The 26,894-nt window shown below is 52.7% G+C and overlaps 1 protein-coding gene across 2 annotated transcripts in view; it reads right to left on the bottom strand.

Moving 5' to 3' along the window:
* RTN4RL1 (reticulon 4 receptor like 1) overlaps window positions 1-26,894 on the bottom strand; it is a 71,243-nt gene that overhangs the window by 7,641 nt on the left and 36,708 nt on the right. The gene's annotated exons all lie outside the window — the stretch shown is intronic.

Raw genomic sequence — 26,894 nt, 5'->3', positions numbered from 1 at the left:
ACTGGCGCCCCAGGTCACTTGGCACTGTCCCTGAGCGCTGCACCCAAGTGCAGGCCACTTCCTGTAGCGACCCAGCACCCCGCCCCACCGGCCCAGCCCAGCCCCGGAGACCAGGAATCCAGCCTGGGCAAAGCAGCCTTCCCTCCTCGGCCCCCACTGCAGATGCCTGTAATCCACCCGCCTCCCCATATCTCCATCCATCCAACTGAAAGTGAGCTGCTGCACCCCTGTCCCCAAGCCTCCTCCACACGAATCTTCTCCGTCTCAGGGGAAGGCGGCTCCTTCATTCTGGCTACTCAGGTGGGAACCTCAGAGGCACGCCAACTCCTTTCTCTCACCTCGTACCCAATCTGCGAGGAGTCCTGTAGGCTCAGCTTCAGAACGTACCCAGAATCCACCTTCGTCTCTCGGCCAGCCGGGGCCTCCATCATCTCTTGCCTGGCCTATCGCCATAGTCTCCAGAGTGGTCCCCGGGCTCCCACCCTTGCCCCTACATCTCTGCTGACCCAGCAGCCAAAGTCTGACTCAGAGCATGTGGCGCCTCTGCTCAAACCCTCCACGGCCCCATTGCCCCACTGTGCTCAGTAAGACCTCCCAGTCCTCACTGGGGCCCTGGCAGCCGCCTCTGCTCCCTTCCCCAGCCTCTTCTTCACCTGCTGGGCCCGTCCTGCTTCCAGCCTTTGGCTGCTCCCTCCTCCTGGAGCACCACCCAGGCTCCAGGATGCCTGCGGGGCCCCTGCCCTCACCCCAACATTTGGGTCGGTCCCAGGGTCACCTTCTCAATCAGGCCTTCCCCAGCAGCCTATTTTATTTATTTATTTATAAAATTTTTTGAGAGAGAGACTATGAGCTGGAGAGAATGGCAGAGGGAGAGAGAGAGCATCCCAGGCAGGCTCATGCTCATCCCACGACCCCAGGATCACCACCTGAGTGGAAATCAAGTTGGATGTTCAACCGGCTGAGCCACCCGAGCATGCTCCCAGCAGCCTATTTGACATGGGCTCCTTCCATTTCGTTTTCCTCCCTAACATTTATCCTCTTCTAATAAAGTACATCATTTATTTATTTACCTTGTTCCTTTTCTGTCCCCTCCCATTGAGTGTCAACTCTGCGAGGACATAATTTTGTCTGGTATGTTCCCTGCTGTGCCCCTAGGGCCTAAAATGATACCTGGAACACAGCCATGTGTTCTCTCTCTCTCTCTCTCTCTCTCTTTCTTTCTCTCTTTCTCTCTCTTTCTTTCTTTCTGTTTGTTTATTTTAGAGACAGAGCATGAGAGGGGGAGGGGCAGAGAAAGAGGGAGACACAGAATCTGAAACAGGCTCCAGACTCAGCTGTCAGCAAAGAGCCCAACGCGGGGCTTGAACCCACAGACTTCGAGATCATGACCTGAGCTGAAGTCAGACACCTAACCGACGGAACCACCCAGGAGCCCTACCATGTGTTTCTTTTAAGAAGAAAACTCTATGGTGCTCCTGGGTGGCTCAGTCAGTTGGGCATCTGACTCCACTCACCATCGCTCACCATCCATGAGTTCAAGCCCCGTGCAGGACTCAGTGCTAACAGCTCAGAGACTGAAGCCTCCTTCGAATTCTGTGTCTCCCTCTCTCTCTCTCTGCCCACCCCTCTCTCTCTCTAAAAAAAAAAAATAAACATTAAAAGGAGAAGGGGGAGGAGGAGGAGGAGAAGGAGAACACTCTATTGAGTAGGTTCTCAATAAACATAGTGGTTCTCATTAGTACTGAGGCCTCCAGGAAGAGCAGACTGGGCCTTGGCTCTCTCTCTAGGGTCCCCCGGGCCAGCATAGAGGGGACAGAGGGTGAGGAGCACTCTCCAGGGACACATACACACCAGGTCTGTCCAACGCATGGGGCAGGTGACCAATGCAGCTTTGCCTGGGACTTGGGACTTTCAGTGCTAAAACCATAAGGTCCCAAACAAATAAAGACATGCCAGTCACCCTTCCTAGGGCCAAACTGCGCCTTCCCCCCACCAAAAAAACAATATCTGGGCACAGGAAGGGGAGAGGCATGCAGGCAGGCATGATGCATGAATGTTCTCTACACACTCACACCCACACCTCAGATCTAGTACCCGGAGGTGGGCCTGGGCCTAGACGGAGCCTGTGTGTGTGTATGCATACATGTATGCACATGAGTCTGAGCACGCCTAAGCACATGTGTGCTTTGGTGCGTTTACCCGTGTGTGTGTGTGTGTACGTGGCCACGTGTGCAAGTATGTGGTATCTGTGGATGTGCATGTATGTATGAAGTACATGTTTGTCTCTGGAGGCTGCCAATGGGGCTGGCAGCCTGGGCCCTTTCATCCCACAGCACCCCTGAGCTCCAGGCCAGAGAGAGGGCCGGGGTCTGTGATACCCCATCTTACCTCAGCACTCACTCTTGCTTTGCCTTCAGCTCCTGCTCTCCTCCCGAAGCGATGAGTTACATTCCTACTCCGGGTCACCCTGGGCTGGGAAGCAGGTGACTCCTTCCTAGAACCGTTCTTGGCTTTCAGCCGCCCAGGCTAGCCCCCTGCACAGGCCTGGCCAGGACACTATGCCAACTGGGCTGCCACGCTCTCCAGGGGCCTCACTGGAGCAAGCAGGCTCACCATCTTTGCCTCACTGTGTCTGCCACCTTTTCAACGTGGGGCGTCCTGGGGGGTGGATACCCTGGTACTGCCTGGCCTTGGGACCCACCCCACTGGGAGCCCATTTCAGCTGGGCATCCTCAGGCAGGTCCCTAAACATCCAAAGCCTCAGTTTCTTAGTCCGGGAACTGAGAGGCAGGGCACCTGCTTTATTGGGTGTTGGAAGCACTCAGGGAGGCTGTGCCCCTGAATTGTAGCCGGGAGGGGGGAGGCACTTCCCAGGGGGAAGACTGTGTGTTCTCCCCAACCCCCAGTGGCCGCCGGCCTTCACCACACCCACCCTGGTGCTCCCAGGCCCCAGAGGCCTGGCAGCAGGACTTGAGAGATCAGACCCACGTTCAAGTTCCCTGCCAGGCCGTGGCTGTCCCCAGGGCACAGCAGGTGGGGATGGGATCTTGACCCCTCTGCTTTGGCCCTTCTCCAAGTCCATCCCTCCTCAGCTGTGTGTGGAGTGTCCACGGTGTGTGGGCTGTGCCTTCACCTCGGGAAGTCCTTCTGGGGCTCATAAGACGTGTCCCCTGTTACTCAGATTTGGGATCCCCAGAATCCGGGCTGTGGCAGCCCAGGGCTGAGGGCCGAGGGCCTCTGAGAGCCAGCCTTTCCCAGGAGGCTCTGCGTCCTGCCTCCTGCCTCTAAACCTTGGAGATACTGTCCTTCCCCACCAAACCACAGCAGACTGTGGACCCACCTGCACCAGGCAGGTTCCCTGAAGCTGGAGTGGAATCTTCGGTGTATTTGGTGGGAGGTGAACTCCTGTGAGGAAGGGCTGTCCTCAGGGGCAAGTGTCTGTTGCCTGCCTGGGGGGTGCTGAGGGGCTGTGAGGGAGAGAGAGTAGGGATGGGGAGCTACCAAATCCTGAAGGCCCGGGCACTGAGTGACACAAAACAGGAGATGGCACCCAGCCTTGGAAAGCAGGTGCAGGAGTCTCTTCCAGGAGCCCTCGGTCCTAGTTCCCCAGTTCCTAGAGCCACCCTTTCCTCGTTGCCAGTGAAAGAAAGGCTTTCAGAACACACATCCGGGATATGGAGCACCCTGTTCTGAGTCTGTCCCCTGACTCCTTCACTCTTGTGACAGCAGCTCTGTGCTTCGTGCTGCAATGGTAAGGTTCAGCCCCTTCCCTCACGGAGCCTACACATTCTAGCTGGGAGACGACTAAACAAAAGGAACCAAACAAGCCCAGACTGACAAAATGTAGTTGACACTGGGGTTAACACTGAGACAAATGTGGGGTTGGGGGACTGACATTAGCTTGTGTACTCCTAAAGGGCCTCCCTGAGCAGAGACACCTGAGCTGAAACCTAAAGGAAAGGAAGGAGCCAAAGAACAGAGGGAACAGCAGGTGCAAAGGCCCTGGGATAGGACCAAACTTGATATAGGCGAGGGAAGAAGGGAAGAGCAGGAGATACAGTTAGAAAGGCAAGAGGCGGGCTTTGTAGGGTCTTGAAAGCCTCAGTCAAAGAGTCTGGATCTAATTGTGGGTGTGGCCAGCAGCCACAGAAGAGCCTGAAGTGGGAGCAATATGATAGGATTTGGGGGGCTGCTACTGGAGCATGGATTAGCGGGGAGCAAGAGGAGAGACAGTGACGCCTGTGGTTGTCATCCGTGAGACTTGGGGGCTTGAAGCAGGTGGGGCTATGGAGTCAGATGGCAGTGGACAGAGGAGAAATGTCTAGGACGCAGAACTGGCGGGACACACGGGGACCAGTGTGAGGGACAGAGGAGGGTACAGTGAGGCTGGAGGCACCCGGAAAAACAGGCACAGGGGCCAACAAGACCCCACTTAGGACACACAAAGGCTGGGGAGCCCAACTGGACGTCAAACTGGAGCCCAGCGGTGAGAAGCACACTTGGGAGTCATGGGCCTACAGATGGCGCTTAAATCTGTGGGGATGGATGAGGTCACCCGTGAGCGTCAGGAGAGGACACAGGATGGAGGCCTGCGGCCACACGATTCTAGAATGTACAGGAGAAGCGTGGTCTGTGGCCTCAAGGGAAGGCTGGGCCATGTGGCGTGACCGAAGCTGAGAGCGTTTCACGAAGGAAGGTGGCCTCCGCCGAGATGACGGTCATGAGCATTTACACAAGGATGGCATTTTTTGGCAACATGGAGGTAATCAGTGATGCCGGAAAGTTCCTTTCTGGAAGAAAAGTGGGGGCAGAGTGCATCCTAGAGTGGGAGGAAGTCAATGGGGGGACTGCACCGTGTCAGTCAGGACAAGTTAGGACTCAAGTGGCCCTGGGGGGTCTCAATGGTCTCACAGCAGAGGCAGGCTTCTTGCTCAGGTGGGGCAGCAGGGGCTCTGCTCAGGGGTCTGGCACCCAGAACCCTGCCTGTCTTGTGGCAGCGGGGACAGAGGACCTGGCCAACTCCGGGCTTGTGTTTCAAGCAGGACTTAGCACTCCTCATGTCAGTCACATGGCCCAGCCTGTCTCACATGGATAGGGAGGAGTGATACAGGGGTGGGGCGGGGTGTCAGGGAGCACCCCGAGGCCATGCAGTCAGAAGCTTTGCAGAGAAACAGGGCAGCACATGGAGGGGCATGGGGTCCCAGGAAGTTGTCTAAAGTTTCTTTACTTATTTGGGGGGAGGGCAAGAAAGCATGAGTGGGGGAGGGGGAGAGAGAGAGAGAAAGAATCAGAAGCAGACTCTGTGCTGACAGCAGAGAATCCAATGTGGGGCTTCAACTCACAAAGTGTGAGATCAAGACCTGAACCAGTCTGACACCCAACTGACTTAGTCACCCCAGGTGCCCCTAAAGTTTGTTATTTATTATGATGGGTGGAGAGGGGCAGAGAGAGAGGGAGACAGAAAATCCTAAGCAAGCTGGAAGCTCTCAGCGCAGAGCCTGAAGCAGGGCTCGAACCCACAAACCGTGAGATCATGACCTGAGCGGAAGTCAGACACTCAACCAACTGAACAAGCCAGGCACCTCAGGTGTTTGTTTTTTAAAGACGGAAGAAACTAGAGCCTGTTTTCCTGCTTGTAGGCCTGATTTGAGAGGAGAGAGAGGAACAAAAACTGAAGCAATAGAGTGAGGGGGCCAAAGAAACAGACCCAGAGCGCTGAGGGAACACGGGATGGAATCCGGTTATGTGCAAATGAGAAGATGATCGAGTTAGCCTCCCAGGTTTCTTTTCTCCCTGCAGTAAAAGGGGTCATTAGCTGAGAGCGAAGCTAGGGAGGAGGGAGGGAATCTGAAGAGAAAGAACGGGCATTCCAGTAGGTGGGAAATCAAGCTACCCCAGTCATGTGAGAGGTTTGTGGGGGACAAGGAAGCAAAGGTTTGCAAACACAGCTTTCCAGCGCCCACTCCCTTGGCCTCGGCCCAAGTACCCCTCACCTCCTGCTGGACTGTTGGGGCCATCCGGCCCTGGATGTAGTCTGCTCACATCGCTCCCTGGCTGACAGTGCATTAGCTCAACGAACACTCACTCCACCCCTTCCTATGGGCAGGCACCGTGCCAGGAGGGCACTGGGGACAAAAGACCCCATTCCCAGTTCCCACAAGCTGGCAGACTTCCCCCAGATGCCCTCAGGATAGTATGTTGTGGACATCTGTCACTCCTCTTGGCCACCCCACTGCTTAACCCTCTGCCTGTATTTGGGAGAACTCCCACTTTGCATAGATGAGTCCTCCTCTCCCTGGGGAAGCTGGAAAGGTCAAGTCCTCACTTCCCCATCCTTCCTTGAAAATTAGGCAAGGCCTGTAACCCAGGAGTTAGTGATGCAAATAAGCATGGACCAATGCTTACAAGGATGGTGGCCGTGGCAACGACAGAGCCGATGGGGCAGTGGCCATGATGGGAACGTTGAGAATACACCTGGAGGTGTCTGTCTGCATTGCTCCTGCTGGTGGAGCCCCCAACCCTCTGGGAGAGTCCGAGGGTTACTTTTTTTAGATGGGCTTTCTATTTAAATTAGTCAAGACTGGATGTCTTTTGCTTGCAAATAAGAATCCTCACCGATGTGACTCCCTCCAGCGGAGCGTGGCTTACAAGTCCATCCGTGGACTGGCTCTGCTCCTCATTCCCGCTCTGCCCCCTCATCTCAGCTCAGGGGCTTTCTGCTCCCCTCTCCCTGCCTTCTTGCAGAAGCAGCTGCCCAAGTTCCCTTGGGGACCATCCCTTCCCCACTGCAAGTGATTCGGGATTCAGTCAAGTGGCCAGACTCAGACAAATTAGATGGTCTTCTAGAAATTTCAACCTGAACTTGAAGCTGAGTAACAGCCTGAGCCGTTGCACTCTGATGGGTCCATCCTGAAGACACTACCTAGTAGTTTTTTCCACCAAGACCTCCAGAGCCACCATGGTTCTTGCCCTCCCCAGACCTGGGTTGTTCAGCTTCTTCTTTGGGCCCCATTTTCCTTCTGCAGTGGTCCACCTAACATCTCTCTTCTTGGCCATCGGGATCCAGATTTATTTCAGCTACCAGGTAGCCATATGCTCTAGGTATGGAGGGAGAGAGTCTACTTTATTAGTCTACTCCATTGTTAGTGATTGGTTTAGAACGGAGCACATGACCAATGAGACACAAAGAAAGTCAATTGAAGGATTTGGGGAGGGGGAAGGAATGTATCTTTTTCCTCTTGAAAAGGGACACAAGGAAGGGATGTTCTTGTTTCTTGTCTTTGAATGTGAGTGAATGAGGATGAAATGCCTGGCTCCGAGGCACTATCTTTGGCCATGAGGGGACTAGCCTAAAGGCCAAAACCAGTTTACCAAAGACGACAGAGCAAAAAGATGGAGCGTGGGGCGCCTGGGAGGCTCAGTCCGTTGAGCATCTGACTTCAGCTCAGGTCATGATCCCCCGGTTCGTGAGTTCGAGCCCCACGTTGGATTCTGTGCTTACTGCTAGCTCGGAGCCTGGAGTCTGCTTCGGATTCTGCGTGTCCCTCTCTCTCTTTCCCTCCCCTGTTCATACTCTGTCTCTCAAAAATAAATAAAGGGGAAGAAAGGTGGAACAAAAAGATGGAGATAACCTGAATCATAATGACCTTCTTAAGCCAATGAGCCAACCAACACTGGTATCTCCAGACTTTTTTTTTTTAATTAAAAAAATTTTTTTAAGTTTATTTATTTTGAGAGAGAGGAAGAGCACGAGTAGGGGGAGGGGCAGAGAGAGAGGAGAGAGAACATCCCAAGCTTAGGCTCCTGGTTGTCCGTGCGTAGCTGGTCAGCTGTGGGGATCCATCTCATGAAGTGTGAGATCTGACCTAAGCATAAATCAAGAGTCAGGCGCTCAACCCAGGCACCCCTCCAAACTTCTTAAAGGACATAATAAATCTTGTTTTAGCCATTTTTAGCACCACGCTGTAACCAACTGAGCTAACCGGCCACTTGTTTTAGCCATTTTTAAAACTTTAATCTTATTTATTTCTGAGAGAGAGCAGGGACACAGAAAGAGGGAGACAGAGGATCCAAAGCAGGCTCTGCACTGACAGCAGTGAGCCCAATACGGGGCTCGAACTCACGAACCATGAGATCACGACCTGAGCCAAAGCCAGAAGCCCAACCGACCTAGCCATTCAGGTGCCCCTTGTTTTAGCCATTTTGAATTGGGTTTTCATTATAGCCCCAAACACACCTTCCAATGGGTTCCTCTTCTGCTTAGTCAGACCAGATTCCGCTTGCTTGCACAAAAGAAGTCTAACTTGTGTACCTATAATGAGCATAACTCAGCTCCTACGAAACCTTTTCCAGGAAGCGGAAGCCTCCTTAGACCCTTCGCCCTCCTCAGGGCTGCCTCCTTTCAAGGCTCTCACCACTGTCTTAAAGTCACCTGTCTCCAGCACTGGAGGTGTGGCACTGCTGGGCTGCCCAACTGGTACATGGAACTCATCCATACATGCCTGGAAAGTGAACGAATGCTTGATTTAGCTGATGTATTTCAAGCCAGAAGCAGAGACCAGGTGCTTTTGTTAGCTGAAGCAGCTTTATTTGGGTTAGACGTAGATACACAATACGTCTTAGCAGCCAGAGGACCCCAGGTGCCTCACTCCTAAGAGGATAAATGAGTTTATGGGCATTTCAGGCCTTGCCTCACAAGCAAGACCCGTCTGCAGAGTGTCTCCTGACCGGCCAGTGAAGACACCCTCAGGGAACGCTTCAAGTGTATCTGTGCTGTTCTGTGTCTTAATCTGAGCAGTGGACTCACGGATGTTATTAGCTTTCTTATCCTCTATACTTTAAACATGCTATATTTTGATGCATGCATTTAATATTTAATAAAAGAAATAAATCATAGAGGGGGAAAAAAAGACACCTTGCAGAGTCTAGCTAAGAATCTCAGGAACCAGACCTTGACTTGCCTCCTCCCTGCTGTCCCAAGTCTAGCACCTTCTCCAGGGGCCCACCTCCAGCCACTTAATGCGTTTCAGCCTCCGACCCCAGGCCAGGGAGCTCTGACCCAGGTAGAAGTGGCACAGGCTTCCTGGTGTGATCACCAAGCCCTATTTTTCCCCATAAGTTTTTTTTTAAACATTTGTTCCTTTTTGATAGAGCACAAGCAGAGGAGGGGCTGAGAGAGAGGGAGACACAGAATCCGAAGCAGGCTCCAGGATCTGAGCTGTCAGCACAGAGCCTGATATGGTGCCTCACGAACCATGGGATCATAACCTGAGCCGAAGTCGGATGCTCAACCGACTGAGCCACCCAGGTGCCCCATAAGGTGCTTTTTTTTTTTTTTAAGCTACTCACCATCATTTATTCTAATTTTAAAATAATCCTTGCCAACTGTGGAAAATGTGGAAAGTAGGGAAGTAAAAAGGAAGAAAAATCATCACAACCCCATTAGCCCTGACAACCATTGAGAGTGCCTTGCTGTGCCTTCTTCCTGTACTTCCTTCATTTATGTAGGGACATATAAAATTTAAATAAAAATTTTATTTAAAGCAGTAAAATTGGGATCATGCTATATATGAGCTCTGTACCCGGCGTTTTCTGCTTAACTTGGATCATTCATCCATTCAGCAGCTCGCCAGGTGCCTTCCTCTGTGAGGCTCTGCACTAGGGCAGCCACAGGGCGCCCAGCGGGCAGAGTGGCCCCGCCCTCCAGGAGAGTCCAGCCTAAAACAGACACTCATCGAATGGCCACATCCACATATAATCACACCCTGAAAGGAGGAGCACACAGAGAGGTCCAAGGAGCTATGAGGAACGTGGGGGCCCCCTTTGTCCCTGGGAGAGGGAAGATTGGAAGACTCTCAAGATTGAGAAGGCCTCCTCTGGGGGGCTGGGGGTCAGGATTCCAGGCAGGGGGAACAGCCTGTGCCAAAGGCCTGAGGCCAGAGAAAGCACACAGTTAAGGAACAGAAGAACAGCGTGGTAACAGGCATGATTTGTAGAGACTGTAGAGCATCCTTCTGTATGGACAGCTGCGGAACATTTAGATTGTTTCTCATTTTTCATGGCTATAAATTATCTTGGTAAAATTGGTAATATTAGTTGCCTCCTGGGAGGGGCTACTGGAAGCTCAGGGACTAGGGGCGCCTGCGGGGCTCAGTCAGTTAAGCAGCCGACTCTTGGTTTCGGCTCAGGTCATCCTCTCATGGTTCATGGGTTCAAGCCCCACATTGGTCTCTGTGCTCACACACACCCAAGCCTGCTTCAGATCCTCTGTCTCCCTCTCTCTGCCCCTGCCCAATATGTGCACACATATGGGGGCTCTCTGAAAAAAAAAATACATAAATGTTAAAAAAAGAAAGAAGCTCAGGGACTAGGGAGAGGGGAACTTCACTGTATACACATCAGGAACTTTTGGTTTAATGCCATGTGAATGTGTTTATCAATTCTTTTAAGAGTCAGTTAAACTAAATAATGTTGGAGTAAACATCTTTGTGTGTAAAACTTTGTCCGAATTTCTCAGCCTTTCCCTAAATCATTTTCATTGAGCCAAAGTCCCTATGCTGCAAGATGACAAGTCACCTTCCAGAAAGTTTAGCTCATAGAACCTTAAGTTCTATACCCAGAAGATCATCAGCCTTACGGACTTGGAGAGATCCCACTCTTCCCATCTGCCTTCCCAACTAGACCGAGCTACTAAGAAGAGACAAGAGCTGTGGGCCTCATGTGGAGAGGAGATCCCTGGGCGGGGAAGCAAAGGAGGGGAATGTGTGTTGAATCCCTCCTGTGTTGGTCAGATCCACCCATAACCGGGGGCGTAACGTACATTCATTGAATGTTCCCCCAAATTTATTACAAAAGTTTAATATCCAGAGCGCCTGGTGGCTCATTTGGTTAAGCATCTGGCTCTTGGTTTCAGCTCAGGTCATGATCTTGTGGTTTGAGAGTTTGAGACCCACTTCAGGCTCTGAACTGACAATGAGGAGCCTGCTTGGGATTTTCTGTCTCCCTCTCTTTCTGCCCCCCCTAAAATAAACAAACATTTTTTAAAAAAGTATTAATCTCCCCATTTTGCTGTCAAGAAAAATAAAGCTCAGTAGAATGTGGCTATTCGCCCAAGATGGTGGAACCAAGATTCAACTCCTAATCTCTTTTTTGAGGCCACTGCTCTCTCACAGGCCCTCCCCCGGCCTCTTTTCCTTGAGCACCCAACAGGCGGCCCCCCACCTCCCATGAACGGTGCACTTGCTCCCTTGCCGTAACTTCATTCTTGCCCCCCTTCTGCATTATTTTTCTCTCCTGGTGTTTCACACTCATTAGACTGGAAAAATGGAGAAGGCAGATAGGGAAGGAAGTGGAGATTCTGTGTAATACCATCATCTGTATCACAAAACTTGTCTTAAGTGCCAGCCCCAGGGGTTTGCTGGAGTTGGTGCGACAGAGGTGGGGCTGAAGGTCAGATTAAATTGGACTGGTAACCCCAGGGGGATACTTGAAAGAGGTTGCTAAAGAAAGCGTTTCTGGCAGGAATGCAGGCGTCTGAGGCAGGAGCAGGTAGCATGCTGGCCACCGGCTGGGTCAAGCCTGCTTCAAGGGGCTTGGTGGTGACAGGCTTGGGTTCACACGTCCTCCCCCTGAAACCTGAAATCTTGCCTCTTTCCCCCAATAATGAGTTGGTATAAAAATGGATCTTGAATAAAATCGTCTGCAGTTTTCAAATTTCAAACTGCATTAGTCAAAATATATCAAATTTCCGTGTACTGACTTACCACCTGCTCAAAATCTGATCCTTTTTCAGCTGGAATATATTGAAATATGAATCACCTCTCTTGAGAGGAAAAAGGGAAAAGCAGCCGAGGGAAGGCCCTTTTAACATGTGCTGGTGGGTGAACTGCAATTGTGTGCCGCTGTGGGCTCTCCCAGCCTCCCCCTGGCAATGATTGCTGGCTGGTCCAAGCCTCTCAGCCACTTCCCAGTGACACCTGTTTCCTTGCTCAAACCTCTGTGCTCTGAGCCGTCTATGCTGCATGCTACACCACATGATGGTCTCAAGTCCTCAACTTTTAATAAGTGTCAGCGATGTCCCAGGAGCACAGATGCACCAGACAGGCCGGTTGACGGCCATATTGCTGAATCCAGTAGTGACCTCTTGGTTACTCCTCATCCCCTCACACTCTTGGGAGCACTGGACACAGCTGGCCCTCTGTTTTGGAAACACTTTCTTCCCTTTACTTCAGAGACAGGGCTCCGCCCTTTTTTCTCCTACCTGGCTGGCTGCTCTCCGTGGTCTGCTCTGCTGGCCCCTCCCCTGCCTGATTTCTGCATATCCCACTTCTCCAAGACTCAGCACTTGGACCTTCAGCAGCCACACCTACCCGTGGCATCTCTCAGGGCTGCTCACCAAGGTCCGAGTTTTAAGTAGAGTCACCAAGGGGATGAAGGCCAAGACATGTGTCAGTCCTGAACCCCAGACCAGCCCACGTGACATTGCCACATGGCTATCTGACAGGCAGCTCCAGTCAATGTGCCCTAAAGGTGTTCCCCACACCAGCCTCCCCCCCTCAGTAACTGACAAGTCCATCCTTTTGGTTGCTCAAGATGAACATGTAGACATCATTCCATAGTCCTCCATTTCCCCCCCCCCCGTGTCTTTTTCTTTACTCCATCAAATCCTGTTTGTTCTAGTCTCAAAATATCTCCCAAACCTGCCCACATCCCTCGACCCCCACTGCCGCGCCCCATCCCCAGCCGCCATCCTCTCTTCCCCGGCCGCTGCAGTGGTCTGCTAGCTGGTCTCTCCGCTTTTATCCCAGCTCCATCACCACCCACAGCCCACATCACAGCCGCGAGGATCTTTGAAAACAGTAAGAGCTATCATGTTACTTTCCTGCTTGAAATCTCCCAGTGGCTTTCCATTGCACCAAACAAAATGCAAACTCCCTACCAACCCATAGCATGCTCCTGACCGGCCCCCACCCCCTCTCCAGCGCCCCCCTGCACCACTCTCCCCATCTCCGGCTGCACCAGCCTTCCTGTTCCTAGACCACGGCAAGCTCATTCTTCTGCTTTATTTCATGGTAAAATACACATAACATAAAATGTACCATTTTAACCATCTTAAAGCGTACAATTCTGAGGCATTTAGTACATTCACAATGTTGTGCAAACATCACCACTATGTAGTTCTAGAACATTTTCATCATCCCAAAGAGAAATCCCATACCCATTAGCAGTCACTCCCCATTCTTCCTCCCCCCGGCCCCTGGCAACCATTAATCTGCTTTCTGTCTCTGTGGATTTACCTCTTCTGGATACTTCATACAAACGCAGTGATACAATATGTTTGTCTGGGAGTGTTAGCACTGCCTGTTCCTGACCAAACAAGGCCCCCAGGCCCTGGCAGGACCACCTCCTTCTTCGCATTCAGGCCCCAGCTCAAGCATCACCTCTCTGTTTAAAGAAGATGCCCCTCTCAGCCCTGTCCCTCTTTTTCGTTTTCTCTCCTAGTCCCTCTTAATTACATAAGTGCCTTGCTCCAGTTCCCTCTTAGAGCTTAACACTCACAGAGAGCATCTTATTTAATTATTTGTTTACATGTTTATCGTCTTCCCCCTTGTCTGCTTGTTTGCTATGATGTCCCAGCCCCCAGGACAGTGCCGGGCACCCAAGGGTGCTTTCGGGGCAATTGTTTGTGGATTGAATGAACCAGTGCGCTAACGGTACTGTGATGGGGTGTCTACAATGCCATGGAAACATGGATGAGGAAGAAAGCAAGCAGAGCCACCCAGAGTGGAGTCCCAGCAGGAAGGGAACCTCCAAGGGCATTGGGGGTGGTGTTGGGGGTAGGGGTAGGACATTCTGGTAGAAGAAACTGCACGGTCCAAGGCCTGGAGGCAGGAGAGAGCATATCCAGTTTGGAGACCTATGCTGTCTTCTCTAGTTTGCAAATCTGTCCCCTGATTGTTTCCCAGCCTCCCACAGAGAAGACATCGGATATTGGCTGGATGTTGGTGTTGCTACAAGATGAAAGGTACTGGAAGGGAAGAAACGATGGAGTCTTTTCCATTCGTTTCTCCCACCCTAGTTGCAGCATGTGCCAGACACCCTCACAGACGCCAAGGAAAACAGACTAGTTCCGGGTTTTCTCATTTGGGGGTCACCCTGCAACCACCTTTAAGAGAGATGGAAAGGGCTGCCTGGCTGGCTTAGTTGACAGAGCATGCACCTCTTAATCTCAGGGTTGTGAGTTTCAGGCCTGCACTGGGTGTAAGAGATTAGTTAAAAATAAATCTTTTAGGGGCACCTGGGCATCTTAGTCATTTCAGCATCTGACTTCAGCTTAGGTCATGAGCTCAGCGTTTGTGAGTTCAAGCCCCGTGTTGGGCTCTGTGTTGGTTGACAGCTCAGAGCCTGGAGCCTGCTTCGGATTCTGTGTTTCCCTCTCTCTGTGCCCCTCCCCTGCTTGTGTTCTGTCTCTCTCTGTCTCTCAAAAATAAACATTAAAAAAAATTAAAAGAAAGAAATCTTTGGGGCGCCTGGGCAGCTCAGTCGGTTAAGCATCCGACTTTGGCTCAGGTCATGATTTCGCAGTTCAGAAGCTTGAACCCAGTGTCGGGCTCTGTGCTGACAGCTCAGAACCTGGAGCTGCTTCAGATTCTGGGTCTCCCTCCCTCTATGCCCCTCCCCTGCTTTGGTCTGTCTCTCTAAAAAAATAAATATATTTTAAATAAATAAATAAAATATTTTTTTAAAAAGAGGGAGAGATGGAAAGGTGGGAGAGCTCGATGATGTATATTACAGACAATTGTCAACTGTGTTTTGAGGATGGAGGGCCTCTCAGGAGGGAGGCAGAGCTAGGATGGACCTGCAGCCCCCATGGGTGCCCTCCTCATTGGCCTTATCTTTCTGGACTAAGCCACTGTCCCCTCTGGGTACTGGGCTCTCTGTGAGGCCTGTGTCTTTTATTTCTCCTGATTGAATCAGGCTCGGCTGACCCAGGCCCTGTGGCTCTGGGAGTCCAGCTTAGCTCCCAGGAGGAGAGGCCCTTCCCCAAAGCTAGAGGCTCAGAAGGGCAAATTCAATTGTGTGCAAGGCAGGAGCCATTAACCTGTCTGTGGACTTTGGTGCCTGCACCCCCTCTCCCCTGTGTCAGCTGGCCTGTCCAGGCTGCCTCTGCCAAATTCCAGCCACCCACCATCCCAAGGGCCCCCTGTTGCCCCTGGGCTGTTCCCAGCCTCCTCTCCTCTGTCCCTCACTGCCCCACAGCTCTTATCACCCCTGCCTCTGGGGTCAGAGTGGATTTTGAGCTGAGGAGGAAAGCCAGACCATGAGGAATTGGCCCCCTCCCCAGAGGCAAGCCAGCCTCTTTGCCCTTCCCACTCCTCAAAATTCTGGGTACAATCTGCCTTTAGAAGTCCTAATGGGGGCGTGTGGGTGGCTCAGTCGGTTAAGCATCCAACTTTGGCTCAGGTCATGATCTCACAGCTCGTGTGTCGGAGACCTGCGTCAGGCTCTGTGCAGACAGCTTGGAGCCTGGAGCCTGCTTCAGATTCTGTGTCTCCCTCTCTCTCTGCCCCTCTTCCACTCATACTCTGTCTCTCAAAAATAAAAATAAACATAAATAAGTAAATAAATAGAAGTCCTAATAGGGAAGAGGCCCTGGTTGCAGGCTGGGGCCATCTGAGCAGAGAACCCTGAAGTCTCAAATACCTCCAGTGTGGTCTAGAGCAGGGGTCCAGTACAGTGGCTGCTACCCACTCGTGGCCTCTTGCACACTTGAAATGTGGCTATCTCACAGGTTTAGTACAAGAAAGAATGCTTGCTATATTGATTACATGTTGAAACGATAATACTTCAAATATACTGGGTTGAATAAAAGTTAAAATATCTTAAACTAATTTCACTTGTTGCTTTTTACTTTTCTGATGTAGCTACTAGAAGATTTACAATACTCGCTGCTCGCATTTCTATTGGTACTGCTCTTGGGTGATGGGCACGGGCTTCCGGTGGACCCTTTGGGGATGGGGACAACAGGAAGAGGGCCAGCGTAGGGCCCTCCAAACCTTGGCGCTTCCTGGAGGAAACCAGGCCTGACACTCACTCAAAGGGCTCCAGTGCGTTGCCCCCAGGAAGGGGCGTGGCCTGGGGCGTGAAGCCTTGGGAGGCCTAGGCCGCGATTCCCTGTTCCTCTAGCACTGCACAGCTTTGGCACCTACCTGGTGCGTGGGCACTGCAGACGCAGCTGTGGGCAGGACATACCGTTGGTTCACGGTCTCATGGGGTGGCAGACCCACAGCCGGCTCCCTGTGGCCCCTGGGGAGAGGGGCGGCGGCAGGGGTGCGCCCAGGAATTGGAGAGCCCCAACAGGTGGCTCTGAGCAGAGACAGCAAACAGAACTCTCTGGGAAAGTTGGCATGGCAGATCCCCAAGCTGAATGCCACAGACTTGAGAAGGTAAAGAGGAGAGGGAGAAAGAGTGAAGAAGAAATAAAGATAGAAGAGAGGAGATAGAGAAAGAGAGAGAGAGGGAGAGAGAGGCCCCTGCGGGGTGTGGCTCTGGTGCAGAGAATGGCTTTGGTTCCAAGGTCTGAGCCATGGTGACAGGATGCCCAGAACGGGCCGAGGAAGCTGACTGGAGGCTTGCTTCTGCATGAGAACGGGGAGGGCGGTGGGGTGGTAGGAGGCTGCCCAGGGTAACACATTCTCAGCTAAAACTGGGAGACGTGGGTGGCACCATGTGGGGACGAGCCGGGGCTTGATGAGAAGGAGGGGCTGTAATGGGACCTGCTGGGGCAGGCCAGGCTGGGGAGACTGGTCTGGTTGCCTTCTCCGTGCCTCCCAAAAGCCCTCAGGGAGGAGGAGGGTGGGCTGGGAGTACTTTGGATTTGGAGTAGGTCTGGCTGACCCTCCCAGGTGCTCAGGGCAGAGCTGGCCTGGGGCCTCTCGTGGTGAAGACCCCTGGCCCCTCTGTGCCCCTACCCCAGGCCTCATGGACAAATGCCACCGTGGAGCACTGTGGCTTCCGTCCTCCCCCAACCCCAGAAAGGGACAACTTGCTCATTTTCCTGCTTCAAAGCCCACGGCACCCTGTTAGGCTCTCCAGCAAAGCCCCCACTTCCTGCCCCAGAACAGGCCAGCTCCGTTTATGCAGACAGGATGAGGAACAAATCAGGAGCACCTCCAGAGCTAATGAATGATCTGAGCCTTCGGCTCAGGTCAGCAGTCCCCCACCAGCCTCCCTGGTCCTCTGTGATGGCTCATTATTCCAGTATTCCCGGGAGACAGATGGAATTTTCCCCAACATCGCCTAATTACATTCCAGCTCTACGTGCTACAGTAACATGTGTCCAAGCCGCACGCACAATTCCCAATAAGACTGTGAGGAGAGCGTTCCTTGTTCCTGTGGAGGGTGCGAGCGGGGGTGTTTTAACCTTGAAGTGTGCGCTGAGAGCTGTTACCTGGGAAGACCCCGGGATGACACCCTCCTCTAGGTCAAGAGCAAGTCCCACTCCGGGAGATTGCCAGAACTAGCCCTGAGGCCAGACAGGGGCAGACAGGAGAGACTTCAAAGGGAAGGCACTGTGGGGAGGAAGGAGTGTGTTTCCTGAGAGCCATCAAGGGATGGGACAGGGTACTGCTCAGGAATCTCAGGAGTATTCCGACTTAATGCGGGGCTCCCTTGGATTGATTCCTTCATGCCAAGTGGAGCCTCTCCGCACGCTCCCAGCCTAGGAAGAGTCCCTGGCGTGGGGGAGGACAGGCTGTCTTCCGGGGCTCTGTGTGGCCCTGAGTCTCAGGGACTGCCCACACCCACCAACAGAGCCATGGGACACTATCTATGGAAGCTCCTGGAGGACTGGGCAGGCTCCCAGCCCCCTCCGCTCCCCCCAGACTTTGTTCCATCAGCCACGATGTGAGTTGGAGCCTCTGCAAGGGCCCTGGCTCACAATCTTAACCAGCTAAGAGTCCAGCTGCATCAGCATCATTCTCCGTGGTTCCTTCCTGTCCCACCCCCCTCTGTGGCCCCTGCAAACCTTCTCCTCTCTCCTTGAATCCCTACCCTTGACCGCCCGGCCTGACCCCTCACCTTCACAGAACCCTCACACACCCAGCCTGAGGCTGGCTCTGGCCCTGCCCTCTTACCATCCCCATCCCAAGGTTTCAATTCAAATGCCTACAAGGGCCAAGCAGGAACCAGAAAGGGGTAAGAAATAGATGCTCAGGTGGCAACCTGGAAGCCAGGCCCATCGAGGGCCCCAGGCGCTAGCCACTATTTCTCTGAAAGAAGGGAGGTCTTTTGATTTTGTCAGAGGCTGGAAATCAGGCCTTTTTTTTTTTTTTTTAATGTGCAATTGGTTGGAGGCAACTAAAATGAAACAAAGAACAACACAAACACAACTGCAGCCTGATTGCCCCTGACCCAGGCTTTCAGACGGCTGCCTCCCTGTCCTGAGTGCCCCCCTCCCTGAATCTTTAGGCCCCAACCCTGCTGCTCCCTCTCTGCTCGCCCAGGTCTCCCCCACTTCCGGCCTAACCAGAATGTCCCTGCAGCTGCCTGGCTAGAGCCTCCCTCCAACCGCAGTGCAGTGGGCCCCCTTCCTCTCCTGTCTCCTTTCAAGCCCCTGCACCTGGCATTTCACCCCTTCTCGCTCACAGACTCCCAGCTTCTGCCCACATCCAAGTTTCCAACCCCCTGCTTGCCTCAACTGCTCCTGGGGACAAAGCGCCCCTTCAAATCTCCTCTGCCCCGGTTTCCTTGACACAGCTCCCTCCTGGGTGCACTCCACCATGGGCGTACTCTGGCCATTCCTTCTCAGCCCCTTCCCGGCACCTCTTCCCCTTCTCCTTGTATCCACAGCCCCTGGGGGTCACCATAACCCAGGCAAGTTCATCCGTGCTCGGCTCTCTCCAGGCTCCAAATCTGAATCTCCAATGCCTGCCTGAACATGTTCCCTGGATCTCCCAGACTCTTGCTAGTCGGCATCCAAAAAACAGACATCACCCCCCAAGCCTCCTCTCCCCTCCTCCCAGGTCACCTTCCTGGGGACCACTACCTCCTCAGTTTGCTGAACACCTGGATTCTGCATTTTCCTTCTCCCTTGGGTTCAGCTTACGAGGTCTTAACAGCTTCTGCCTTGGGAGCTCTCTCCGGTGGTCCAGCTACTTCTGCCTAATCTCCTGCCTTCACCCTTGCCCTGCCCCATCTTCCTCCATCTGAAGAGTTTTTCTTAAACTTGGCTCTGACTCTCACTCCAAATGTCTGTGACCCTTCTTTCAGGAGGGTGTCTCTTTGTCTACTGCCCCAGGTCCTAAGCCCACTTTCCCCTCTGGTCAGGAGCCCAGCCATGTCGGTCTGATGCAGTCTCTCGAATACACTGCTTTCTCTTCCATCGGTAGGCAAAAGTCATGCTTGGGTCCCTCTGCTTGGAATGTCCCTCGTTCCTTCACCTGCCTGCTAATTCTCACCTGTTCTTCAAACTTGCCCCAGGCCAGGGTCGGGTGTGGGATTCTCCCCACTTTGGGCTTACCTAGATCCCTGTGTTCATTCAACAGGGCCTCAACATTGTCAGTTCGCATGTAGGTATCTATTGTTGTGTAGAAGAGTGAATATACAAACAGGCAATGCCAAACCACATATATAAACAGAATTCTGACTCCCAGTCTACAATAACCAGCCCAAGACACCATTCCATTATCTGTAGTAACCAGCCCAGGAAGCCAGCCTCCTCCTTGTAGGAAATCAGACTTGTAGGACATCAGACCACATCTCTAATTGGACCATGGTCACTCCTGTGGCAATCAATCCAAAATGTCCAGGACTCGATGAGCTTCCCGAATTTTTGTCCCCACTTCCAACTTAGGACCCATGAAGCTCTATGCCAAACATGCTCCCCTAACCAGTCACAGAGGACACCCCGCTCCCTCTTAGCCCGGGTCCAGTTTCCCCATCACGACAGCTCTTCAATCAGGACACACCTCATGACTTTTCTTTTTTATACGAAAACGTTTCCACTCCTCTGCCTGACTTTGAGCCTCTACCAGAATGCGAGCGACGGTGGCTGACTCCCTTGGAATAATAGCACGCTCTGAATAAATAGCCTTTCCCTGTTCTCATCTGGTTGGTCTCCGTTTATTTCCATATGTGTAACAAACCATTCTAGATTTGAGGGTTTAAAATAAAACCATTTTAGGACCAATGGCTCCGTGGGCCGTGGGTTCCACAGGATGGTTCTTCTATTGTTCTCACGTGGGGTTTCTCATGTGCTTGCAGTCAGATGGTAGCCAGCATGGGGGTCCCCGGAACTAAGATACTGGGATTCCTGAGCCTCTCTCCCTGTCCGTGTGATCCCGAGAGTTCGTTCAGCGTGGTCCCTGCGTGTGACCTTTCTAGCAGAGCAGCCCACTTCTACATGGTGGCTCGATCTCCCAAAACCACAAAAATGAGGCTGCTGGCTCGCTTCAGGCCCTGCGATGGCACCGCCCCGACAGTGCTGCATCCCACAGGCTGCATCAAGTAGCAGGCCAGCCCGATGCCTCGTGGGGACGGACCCTCCCAAGGACACAATAGCTGGAGTTCGGGGGGCCATCTCTGGAGACTGGAACATCTACCTTCCTGCTGACACTGTTCTTGGTCTCTGGGCCCTGGGCACCTAGCAGGGGGCCAGACTGCGTCAGTGCTAGCAAGGCTGAAGGACCCAGTGCGTGGATGGTGGGCCCAGCACATGCACAAAGGTTCCACTCCGGCTTCCCTGCCCCCAGGCCCGCCCCACCAGGTTTCCTTCACATAAACACTGCTCTCTGCTGCTTAACACTCCTCTATTTTTAAACCTCTCAAGCAGTGAGTGGTGCTTAACATTTTTTGAATCAGGACCCCTTAGGGAATCTCATGAAAGCTGTAGGAGACCCTCTCCCTAGAGAAGAGTGGCTCCATAAAATCCCTCCCACTTCTGCAGCACACTAATGACAGCTGCCCTTTCCTGAGATCCTTACTCCGTGCCAGTAATGATGGGCAGCGCAGCAGGCCCGTTTCCTGGGCTTATTGCCCCAAACATGCCGCAAGGTGGATACTACCATTTCATTCCATGTTATAGATGAGAGAGCTGAGGCCCAAAAAGGTTAAGGAACAGGGAGCCTGGGTGGCTCTGTTGGTGAAGTCTCTGACTTCGGCTCAAGTTACGATCTCACGGTTTGTGAGTTCTCGCCCTGCATCGGGCTCTCTGCTGTCGGCACGGAGCCTGCTTGGGATCCTCGGTCCCTCCCCACCCCCTGCCCCTCTGTGCCCCTTCCCTGCTCGTGCTCTCTTCCTCTCAAAAATAAACATTAAAAAAAAAGTCAAAGAATAACTAGAAAGTGGCACTGGGCCTCAGAGTCGGCAGTTCTGACCGCAAAGCCCATACACGCCCAACCTTTGCACCACAGAGTTGCAGAAGGTTCCAGGATGCTCTGAAGCCCAACTGTGAACCCCAGGTTAAGAATTCCTCTCTAGGGGCACCTGGATGGCTCAGTCGATGAAGCCTTCAACTTCAGTTCATGTCATGGTCTCATGTTCATGGGTTCGAGCCCCGCATCGGGCTCTGTGCTGACAGCTCAGAGCCTGGAGCCTGCTTCCGATTCTGTGTCTCCCTCTCTCTCTCTGTCTCTCCCTGCTCATGCTCTGTCTCTCTCTGTCTCAAAAATAAATAAAATATTTTTAAAAATAAAAAAAAAAAGAATTCCTCCCTAAGAGTTGAGAGAGGGGCAGGGGTGGGGGTAAAGAGTGAAGAAGGTAGGGGCAGAGAGAGACAGGGAGACCAGAGAATCCCAAGCAGGCTCCTCACTATCAGCACAGAGCCTGATACAAGGCTTGAACTCATGAACCATGAGATCATGACCTGAGCTGAAACCAAGAGTTGGAGACTTAACTGACTGAGCCACCCAGGCGCCCCCAGAGTCTTATTTCCTGATTTAAGTGTCCTGGCTGACCTCAAGACCCTAAGCAGGCCAACCCCACCCTGGCTACTCTAAGAGCACGCCTATTGCTGCCTTCAGCCTGGCCACCTGACCCTCCTCCCCTCAGGGTCCCACTGAAATGCTCTCTCTACTCTTGGTCTTCACCCAAAAGTCAAGGCTCTCTTCTTCTGGAGCTTTCCCTGATAGTCTGCCCCAGACGTATTCCCTCATCTGTTTGGGTTATCATTTCCTGAGTAAGTGCTAACTTCCCAACTTAGCTATGATCACCTTGACCTCAGAGACCCATCCTCCTCCCGTCTTTCTCGCCTTCCTAGACAGACACTCATGTAAACACTAGCTGTTCACAAGCTCTCCCCTCCCCCTGGGACCTATTTTCTCTGTTCTTTTTGGTTCCTGGATCCTCAGACCCCAGAGCCGAATGAGACCCCAGAGTAGACCAGGCCTGAGGAAGGACGGGCCTCCTTCAGGCAGAGAAGAAACAGCTGAAATGCAGTTTTGGAACCAAGCTAGGGCCCCATCCCTGCTTGGTCACTCCAGCAGGGACAGCTGGTGGCATCTGTTTCTTTCTTTTGCCTTCTCAGGGGACACCATGCTGCATGGAATCCGTGGCTGCTTGGTTTCCTGATAACAATGAATAAAGACTAAAAAGAACGTGCACATGTTGGTCAGACAGACAGCTTCTGTGAGAGATCACAAGACAAAAGAAATGCTAGCTTCCTGAATCCCACGAGATTCCGTTCTTATGGTGCCCTCCACCTAAAGGGGGCCCCCCCGATCAGCGGTGCCCAGCAGTGCCAGTTCATGGACGGAAAGCTGAGGGCAGGGTGTACCGGAGACCCAAGGACAGAGGTGACTGACCGCCCCCTCCCACAATTTCTACACCTCATTTACATCATTTCTGCCCGTGTGGGCTGGCTCCTGACCATCACGACCAGCCTGAAGCTTAAGGTTACTGTTCTCCAGGCCCTGGGTCAATCACGTTGTACCCATTACAACCACACAAGCAAACAGTTTCATAGTAAAATTCATTTTGTAGGTGAGGGAAACAAAGCTCCAAGAAGTTAATGACTTGCCCAGGACTGCTCTTCTTGTCAAGTGTCATCAGGTACTCTGAGGACAGTTTAATAGAGATAATTGACAAAGGTGTGGGCAGGGCCTAAGGAATCTGCAGGGATAGCAGATAACTGGCAAGAAAGTGCCAGCGAGTGTCACCGCCCCAGGGCCTGGAGTGGGGAGGGAAGGGACTGGAAATCAGAACCCAGAACAGAGAAATTTTGTGGAGAGCATCCCTTGACAAGAGCTGAGATCAGCCTGTAGGGAGAAAGAAAACTACCCAGCAACCACTCTCCTTCCTCCCTCTGATCACCTGCCAGTGCCTCCCGAACGGGAAGTGAGAGGGCAGGAGCCCACAGGTGTTAATATACAGGTCACCCCGGGGAGCCTGGGGGACTCAGTCAGTTGAGTGTCCGACTTTGGCTCAGGTCATGATCTCGCAGTTCACGAGGTCACGCCCCACACATCAGGCTCCCTGACGCTGTCAGCGCAGAGCCTGCTTCAGATCCTCTGTCCCTCTTTCTCTGCCCCTCCCCAGCTTGTGGTTTCTCAAAAATAAATAAAACATCTATCTCTCTACACACACACACACGCATGCACGCACGCACGCACAGAGGTATATATGTATATACACACACACGTCAGCTCCTGGCCGCAGGGACAGGGGCAAGTGGAATCCTCTAGCACCTGCACCAACTGGAAAGTGGCAGAGATGGCCACTGCGACTTGACTGCCTGCCAAGGCCAAATATTTAACCCTTCCACTGCCATATTTCCACGGGGTGGGAACCAGGGAGGCCCAGAGGGGGTGCACACAAGTCCGAGGGCCCTCACTGCCCTGGCTTCTGGCACCCCTGTCAATCCCAAGCATTATGACCTAACCCCATCTTGCTCACTATGCGGTTCTGACCCCGAAGCGGACTTTCTAGTTCTTTGAGAAGATACGGTGTGGGAGGTTTGAGGAAGTCCCCAGCAGAGGGGAGCTGTGCTTCTACAATTGACCTAAATGCCTTTTATTAGCATCTTGGCCTAAAAGGGCCCCAGACACCCACACAGACCCGGGTCTCCCCCACGCTGACTGGCTTCCAGCTTGGGGGAAAGAAAGGGTTTCGGCACCAGTGTGGGCTGCGGCTCTGCAGTTCAGAGAACCAGCACAGGGCACAACCCCTTCGGGGGCAGGGTTAGGCTGCACCCCTGTGACAGGAAGCTCAGGGTGAGCTAACGTCACATTATCTCACCGCATCCCCACACCATGTGCAGATTTATTAAATCGAGAGCCAATTCTGACACAGTTTCTTTCAAGCACTTCTACCTTGCAGGTGTGCAAAATTTATTTGAGATAAAGAAAACCATTACAGAGAGAGCGCACAATCTTCAAAGCCCACCTCTGAGACGCGAAAGAAATAAAAACAGTAGCCCGCACAAATGTGCAATTAAGTTTCCAAATACTTGGGAGCCAAGAGAAACACCATCCCTGCAGAGAGCAGGTCTTTAAGGCAATTTTCTTGAACTCTATTCAGCACTCACTCAAAATGCCTTTTAAAAATAACATATGATTTTCCTCCCTCTCCAAAGGCTCCCTTGTTCTTTCTCTTCCAGGTAAGAATGAGCCAGCTCTGGACTAAGAAATGCAGTCGCTCATTTTGATAGGGGATGATGGACTATGTTTCCAGGAAGGCAGATAAGAAAGGCAACCCAGCATCCCTGACCACTGCTGCAGGAGTCTTGCTGGGTGTGGGGAAGCCCAGGTACTGGAGGCTGCCCCCCACCCCGGGGACCCTCCCCGACCCATAGAAGGCCAGAGTGCCAGCCAGCAGACCTGGCTCTGAGGAGGTGGCTATCCAGAGCCAAGGCTGTGTTCAACAAATGTCCACCTTCCCAGGGGGAGAGCTGATCCCGTGAGGAGGAGGGGAGGCTCATTTGCTGTCAGGTTTGCTTAGAATAAAAGATTATTTTTTCTGTTCTTTTTTAAAATATTTATTTATTTCTGGGAGAGCACAAGCGGGGGAAGGGCAGAAAGAGGGGGATCGAGGATGTGAAGCAGGCTGTGTGCTGACAGGCTGACAGCGGGGAGCCTGATGTGGGCCTGGAACTCACAAACCTTGAGATCTTGACCTGAGCCGAAGTCGGATGCTCAACAAACTGAGCCCCCCAGGTGCCCCAAAAGCTTCCTCTTTCTATATGAGGTTGAATGAGGTAAAAAAAAGGTGCAAAGAGCACTCCCTCTGAGTGCTGCTGAGGGAGACAGAACACACATCCCAGACTTGCCGCTCTGTAACAGTGTCACTTTGAGCAGGTGGCTTGGCCTCGCTGAGCTTCAGTCCTCTAAGCTGGAGACTGAGACACTCGACAGGGCTTTTGGGAGAATGTGTGGTTTATGTGTTAGAGCAGCTAATGGGTTATACTCCCTGAGGACAGGCAAAAACCCCCGCAGCCGGGACTCAACTCATTGCCCCACTCCTGGAAAGGGCCACCACTCAGTCACCAGGGTAGGGAGCCCCAGGTGCCAGTATGCAGAAAATAGCACAGGCCATGGCTGAAAGCCCAGCTTTCGGATGGGACTCCGCTTTGAATCTCAGCTCATCATTTAGTGTCTATACACCCCATGACCAAAGCCCTTAGCTTCTGTGACCCTCAGTTTTCCCACCTGTGAAATGGGAGTATTAATATGGAGTACCAGATCAAGCGAGCTAATCCATGCAAAGTGCTTAGCTACTGCCTGGCGCCTCACAAATGCTTAATAAGCTTACTTCTGTTATCATGATGGCCTTTCCAGATCAGACTCAATGTACTGAAATTTAATAACACTGTTTCTATTTATTTTTGTAGTTAGTTTCTATTTCTGGCAAGTGATACTGAGTTTCCATTTATAAAAGTGTTATCCTTTCCTTTTTAAATACATTTATTTAAGCTAAAGTGGGTCAATATACAGAAGAAAAAAGAGTGAAAAAATAGTGCCCGTGGTGCAAAGATGAGTGAGACGCTGGGAAGGTGTGAGGCAGAGACTGATGTTTGGGAAACACCAAGAAAATAATCTGTGTGTAAAGCTAGAAGCGAGGTCTAAGCTGTACCCCATTTCTACCCCAAGGCCATCCCGAGTGCGTTCAGAGGCCGGGGACCTTGGAGCCTCCCCTTCATCACCTTCAAGGTCTTGCCTCGGATCAACCATCTTGTCCCGGAGGATGACTTTCCCCAAATGAGGGCACTGTGTGTGCAGAGCCGCCAGAGGTCCCTAGCCTGACTGCGTCTTGCGGGCCTGGGTCCCAGGGGTGAATCACGGATCTTGAGGCGAGTCTGGCCAGAGACCGCTGGCCTGGGGACTGGGGGACAAGGGGAGTGTGTGGGATCTGGTCCCTTTGAGGAGGGAAACCAAATGCCGTCCTTCTACAACTTCTAAGGAGAGACTTGGAGCAGCTAGGAAATAAAACACAATCCTGGCCCTCTCCACCGAGGTGTTACAACTCGGTCTCGGTTGCCTGGCAACCGCGCAGGTGTGTGATAGGGCGAGCGGCGCTCCCGGGGAGCCAACCAGTGCGGGCCGGGCCTGCCCGGGTGGGAGCCGGTGGGGGGAGGGGCCCGCCGCCGCCGCCGCCAGCCGCTTCCCGCCACCCTTCTGCTGCCCCTCCTTCTGCCCCTTCCAAGAGGGAGGCACTGCCGTTGCCTCTGGGGGTTGAGGTTGGGGCGGCTGCCAGGCCCTGGCACCCGTGCTCCTGCCTCTGCTGCTGCCTGTCGCCGGTGTTGGGTCGCCGGCTTCAGAATCAAACAAAAGCCAAGAGTCCCCGGACCTACTACAAGCCGGCCTCCTGCCCGCCCCCTGCACACACACGCGGGCCCAAATCGCGCATTTCAGAGAAACCCAAGAATGGGGACAGGTGACACCTCCTCTCTGGGATCTGGCCTC

Source organism: Suricata suricatta, chromosome 17 (assembly GCF_006229205.1).
Source record: "Suricata suricatta isolate VVHF042 chromosome 17, meerkat_22Aug2017_6uvM2_HiC, whole genome shotgun sequence".
NCBI classification, from domain to species: Eukaryota; Metazoa; Chordata; class Mammalia; order Carnivora; family Herpestidae; genus Suricata; species Suricata suricatta.
The sequence above is the reverse complement of the archived record's forward strand: the minus strand, read 5'-3'. Positions and strand labels throughout refer to the sequence as shown.